The following is a 6,290-nucleotide window of genomic DNA, read 5'->3' as shown; positions in this document are numbered from 1 at the left end:
CTAGTTCTCTCTCTTTATTGTTAATCCTTCTTATTCTTTTCTCTCGCTTTAATCTCATTTAGTTTAGTTCAAACAATTAAAACCCCCATCTGGTGACCTTAGGCAGACTGAATTGACAAGTAGATAGTGACCGCCTCCCTATGGAGATCGACCCTACTTACCACTGACTTCTGTTAGTAGTACTTAGGTATTTATTTTTGGTACTGAAACGACGGTATCACTCTTCATGCTCGGCTTCTACAAAGGAACCCTCTTCATCCGAGTGTAAGTCCTCCTCTTCTTGGTCGAGCTCTCGGTCTCTTTCTCCAAGCTTTCGGCCACGCCCTCTACCACGGTGAGGTGGTGGTCTTCTCCGATTCCTTGGCGGTGTTGGAACATTGGTCATCATTGTGGTTATGGACTCCAAGATTAAATCCACATTTGTTGTTAATCGGTCTACTTTGGTCTCAAGACCAAGTATTCTCTCCTCACTAGTTTCACTCATGGTTGTTTTGTGGTTTTTGATGTAGTTAGGGTATATATAGAACTCACAAAGGCTTGACTCAAGACTAACACAACAATAGAATTGTGTTATACTAACCAAAGCTCTGATAACCAATTGAAGTAAAACCTCTAGGACACGAGGTTTTGGATAAAAGACTCAAAATTGGACAATACAACGGACTGTCTGATTATGAAATAAGGACTCAAATTTCGACGGACAAGGGGGAATTAAATGGTCGAGAGGGTTGTTCAATTCTTGCAGAGAACCTTAAAAGAAAAACAATTTACTATGAGCCCGGTTTTGCATTCAACAAATACCTTTTGATGGGCGTAAATTGAACAAGATATGTTTTAATCCGAACACACAACAATAGTTTAAAACTAAGACTAATCCTAACACTAAGTAAAGTACTCGTCCAACCTCAAGCACTAAGCAAAGAGGACTATTCAAGCACTAAGCAAAGAATAGAATTTTGATGAAGAAAACACTCGGTTTCTTACTCGGTTTTTAATTCAATCAAATCTAAAATTCTCATTAGGTTTACTTGGTTTATATAGACCAAGCCTTACAATCTTGACCCTTGATTACAAACTAAGATCTAAGGCTCACAAATGAGCTGAAAAACAACAAGAAAAACGGCCCTCTAGGCCTTACATGACTTACACAATCTTTCAAAAGAATATGACATAAAGTAAAAAAGCATAAAAATATAACCTTCCCTTGGCTTGTTCTATTGACTTATTTTTTACTACAATGGACCTCTTAGAAGCTCACAAAACCAGCACATGCTCTTGGTAGCCTTCCAAAGGTGTTTTAGAACTTGCTTGTTCAAAAGAGGAAAGGTTGTAAGTGACCCCTTGTTAAGCCTCTCAAACCGTGTAGATGTCTCTATCACTCGGTTTTATTGCATTTTGTTTCATTATTAGTGGCTCTATTAGGCAAGGTTCCCTAGACAAAAATACTTCAAATTCTCTCTAGAATTGAGTAGTAGCGTTTTTCGACATGAGTTCTTAGACAGATTTTTGGTTTGACCTCGTTTTACATGACGGGGTCAAAACCGTGGCTTGCTTCTCTTCAGAATGAATGCTCTATGCCGAAATAGAAATGTGTAACGCCAACGGTATGCCTGACGTAATCGGAATTCGAACGTGGGGATGAGAAAACTCACGCCGACGGGATGAGGCAAATGATCGATAAAGGTTAGGTTATGGGCCCGGACAAGGAACTCGACTTATGACCGTATTATCAATTAATGCATTTCAACAAAGACCTCATTCGAGTCTCACCATCTAGGGATCGCAAAGACACAAGTGTCCTAGTTTTCCCCAACAGAGTCGCCAATCTGTAGACATGGACCCACCTACACGCCAGGCCATTCTGTGGACGTGCAGTAGTCGGAAAGCGCTGCTCGGCGGCGTAATAAATGCTTTCGACTGGATCTTTTTAGATCGGTCGGTTTCATCTAGGCAAGGTGATGTGACTCAATGTGCACATTTAGTCCACGAATTAACCTCGTTCCCACGCTTTCTAGCGACTATTAGGGTCATTTCTTATCTTTAGTTCCCTATTTTGCATATTCTTTGAGGTTTTGTGTCATTGGTAGGAGAGGATTGCTAGCCTTGCATTTATGGAGCTAAATGGATCGCATCTAATGACCAAGCATCGAAGAGGAGACCAATACTAAAGGCCTAAGCAAATAAATCATGTGAATCGGCCAATGATGAAGATCCCCACGACCCTAAGGCAATCCCCACGGATCCAGGCGTTCCGAGCTCAGGACGAGCGTCCAGTCCCAGGATCCGGGCGTCCCAAGGCTCAGCTCGAGTGAATTTTCTTACAGTCCCGAGAATACTCCAGGCCAGGACGCATGTGTCCCTGAGGGATCTGTTACTCAGCTCGCGCGTGTCCCTACGGGACTTGCAAATCGTCAAACTTCTCTTAGGGTCTTAATCGCCATTTAAGCCCTTAGTAACCCTAATTCGTGTACTTAATCTTAGTATAAATACCTTATTGTACTACCTAGATGATCATCATCTTAGAATCAAGTTATAATCTCCTTCTAATCTCTTAATTTAGTCTTAATCCAAGTTGTAATACATATTTTAATATTAATCATATCTTAATCTTTCCTTAATATCTCAATTGTTCTTAGTTTTAGTTGGGTAATTAGAAGATTATTTGGGGTTTATTGGAGGATTGACAACTCTCCATCAATCATCAAGTTTCCTTCTATTATTCTTTGCTTAATTATTTGGATTATCTCAAGTTGGTATAATCCCTTTTACCTTTGCTTAAATATTATTAATTACATTACTTATTCATCATGTTTTGCTTTGTTAATATGATTGACATCCTTATTAGCATATTAAACTTGATCATGAGTGAGTAGTCTCTTAGCTAGGGTTAATGGGGAATTAGGGGAATCAATCATGGGAGTAGATCTATGCTTAATTTAATATGCTTTCATAATTTAATGCTTGCGTATTGTGATTTCAACTTATGCACATGTTATACTTGATGAAATGCTCGATTGACAATCCTAGCATGATTCTCTTATCTTTTCAATGAGGCTTGTAAGATATAAGCCAACTAAAGCCTTGTTAGACCATGCATAAAGTTGAATAGAAAGAGATTAAGTCGACTTATAGGTGTTGTAAAGTCTTGATCGACTCGGCTCCGGGACCTAAATCTTCTTAGGAATTGTAAGATATACACTAACTCGATTCCATCACAACAATAAGTTGCTTGCATCTATTTGAGAACATGTTTGTATAATCTATTTCCATGATTCCCTTATGAACCCATGATACCCTAGTGCCCTTAATCAATTGTTTACAAACCCCTTTAATTGCTTTACTTTGTTTTCGTTAATTTACATTCATCTTGTTGATTAGTATAGATTGCATCTCATCTTAACCCAAATTTGTGACACCTTAAGACATAACTACTTGCAATTGAAATCTTAAATCGATACCCGTCCCTTGGGATCCGACCTTTGCTTATCACTCTACTAAGAGTAGTTTGTAAAGATATAAATTTTGTTTTGGTTGAAAGCTTTAACGACGAGCCAATTTAAGGCCAAAAATGGCGCCGTTGCCGGGGACGGTGTTCAGTTGATTTGATTTTTGTTAATTGTTTTTAGTTGTGTCTTTCTTTACCTTGGGGAAGTCAATCTCCTCAAGGTTGTTTTAATTGTTTTCTAGTTGTTTGATATTTTGCATGACTAGGATATCACAAGGTAATCCATTACCTATTGATTTCGAGATTGAAAGGACCTTAACCAACAATAGAAGAGTTGCTAGAGGTACTTCAAGAGTTGTGGGTATTGTAGAGATTGTGGACATTCAACCAAATAACATTGAGTTTGTCAACCCTTTAGCAAGAGAAGGAGAGGATAACCCAATTCTAAACCAACCACAAAATCAACCCACAATGCCTAAATTTTCATCTCATTCCGTACCAACCGAGGAGAACCTACCAAACGGTACTCCTACACCACCACATCTAACCGGTAATTTCATTACCAAATCCGCATTCATACAATTAGTTGAGAGAAGTCAATTTGGAGGGATGCCTAATGAGAACACTCATTTACATATGGAGACTTTTTGTGACTATTGTGATGCAATTTCTCAAACCGGAGTAACCCAAGATCAAATTCGGTGGGTGTTGTTTCCTTTTTCCTTGATCGGAATCGCAAAGCAATGGTTGAAGAGCCTAGACAAGGCTACCTTTGGTATTGATTCATGGAAGAAGTTAGCACTTGCCTTCTACAAGAAATTCTATCCTCCGGAGAAGACTAATATGTTGAGAGCCCAAATCACCGGGTTCAAGCAAAGGGATGAGGAATCGTTATATGAAGCATGGGAGAGAATTAAGGACACTTGTCGCGCTTGTCCACACCATGGACTTAGTGAGTGGTTCCTTGTTCAACAGTTATGGAACGGCTTATATGAAGACTCACGCAATGTGCTTAATATGGGATCCAATGGGAGGTTTACCGAAGTTGATGACAACCAAACATGGGCCAAAATCAAAGAGATGGCGGTTCATAATTCCCAATATAGTAGGCCATGAAAGGCCACTAGAGGAGGAAAGCATGAGGTAGATTCCATCACACAATTGGGTGCTCAACTAAGTGCTTATATCGACGCCATCAACTTGAAGTTTGAGAAGGTCGTGGCTAAGCTTGATGAAGCTTCCAAATAACCCAAACAACATGTCAATGCTATGATGGCATCATCCTCAATCCCAAATGGAGTATATGAAAGTTGTGGAACCTTGGGACACAATCAAAACGAATGTAGGGGAACAAATGAACAAGTGAATGCTTTCCAAGCATAAAAGAATGGCACCCCTTATTCCAACTACTATAATGAGAATACCAAATTCCATCCAAATCTCTCATACAAAAGCCAAAATGTTCAAAATCCTCAACCAACATACACCCTACCTCCAATCAGAAATCCAACTCAAAGACCCATTTTCAACCAAAGCCAAGGATATCAAAATCAACCTTCCTACAACCAATCCAGTGACCAAAGCTTTGATGTTCAAAAAGCGGTCCTCCAAATGCAAAAGAATTAACAAGAATTCTTCACCCAAATGCAAAAATATAGCCAAGCTAAAGAAACCACCATCAACAACATATTTTCCCACACCAAAATGTTAGAGACTCAAATGACTCAACTAGCATCTTCTAGCTCCCAAAGACAAAAGGGGCAATTACCTCCTCAAGGTAACCCCCCAAGATATGAAACGGTTAGTGTCATCCATTTGAGGAGTGGTATAAGATATGAGGGACCGAAGAGGCCAATTGATGAAGATATTATGGATGATAGTAGCAAGCAAAGAGTTGTGGAGAACTCTAAGGTAGTAGAGCCAACTACCAATGAACTTTCAAAAAAGAGAAATGAAGAAAAGGCCAATAATGTTGATAAGGAGCCTATTGTGATTAGACTTCTATTCCCAAGTCGCCAAGCTAAGCCTAAGCTTGATAAGCAACTTGGAAAGTTCATGGAAATTGTGAAGATCTTAGAAGTCTCAATCCCATTCACGGAATTAATCAATCATGTTCCGGCTTATGCGAAGTACATGAAGGATATTCTTACCAAGAAGAAATCCATCTGAAAGTTGGAGATTATTGCCTTTACCAAATTGAGTAGTGCTATTCTTCAAGGGAATTCCTCTCCAAAGCTCAAAGATCCAGGAAGTTTTTCTATCCCATGTACCATAGGCGACACTACAATCAACAAGGCATTGTGTGATCTTGTGTGGACGCGGGCCCATGGGGGCGAAAAGCGAAGCAGGCTTTTCGTTTGCATTTGTGGAGTCGCCACCAATTTATTGTGGAAAATTGGAAACCGTTTGAATACCTCATGTCATGTCAAGACACAAAGTAGTGACATGAACACCAAGAACTCGTTACCCTTAGCATTCTATGTCTAGAATGACTCTCGTGGATGCCAATGAACACGGATGTTCACAGAGATCTGGAGTAAGGGGTGAGGGTACGTATTAGGAAACTCTTTTGATCGAACACCTAATCCCGCCCGCCTCGATAGCGGCCTCTACTAATGATTAGGGAAATTGTCTATACTCGATATATTGTCGATTTATATGCATGCAATGCAACATCCATTAGATTAATCCTAACATGTGAATTAATACTAAGTCGGTTAACAATTAATTAGCAAACAATTAGGTCGAATTGGGATTTAGATTAATTACATGCGAGGGCATACAAGCAATGCAATAAAAGAAATATAATAAAAATACAATGAATGAAAATTACAATAATTACATC

The 6,290-nt window shown here is 39.3% G+C and overlaps 1 non-coding gene across 1 annotated transcript; it reads right to left on the bottom strand.

Moving 5' to 3' along the window:
* Positions 1-4,288: 4,288 nt before the first annotated feature.
* On the bottom strand, positions 4,289-4,395 carry LOC141621162 (small nucleolar RNA R71). Its single transcript, XR_012532122.1, has one exon. It is a non-coding gene; the product is annotated as a small nucleolar RNA R71 (small nucleolar RNA).
* Positions 4,396-6,290: the final 1,895 nt, after the last annotated feature.

This window comes from Silene latifolia, chromosome 1, assembly GCF_048544455.1.
Source record: "Silene latifolia isolate original U9 population chromosome 1, ASM4854445v1, whole genome shotgun sequence".
NCBI classification, from domain to species: Eukaryota; Viridiplantae; Streptophyta; class Magnoliopsida; order Caryophyllales; family Caryophyllaceae; genus Silene; species Silene latifolia.
This window is presented reverse-complemented; position numbering and strand designations above follow the sequence as displayed.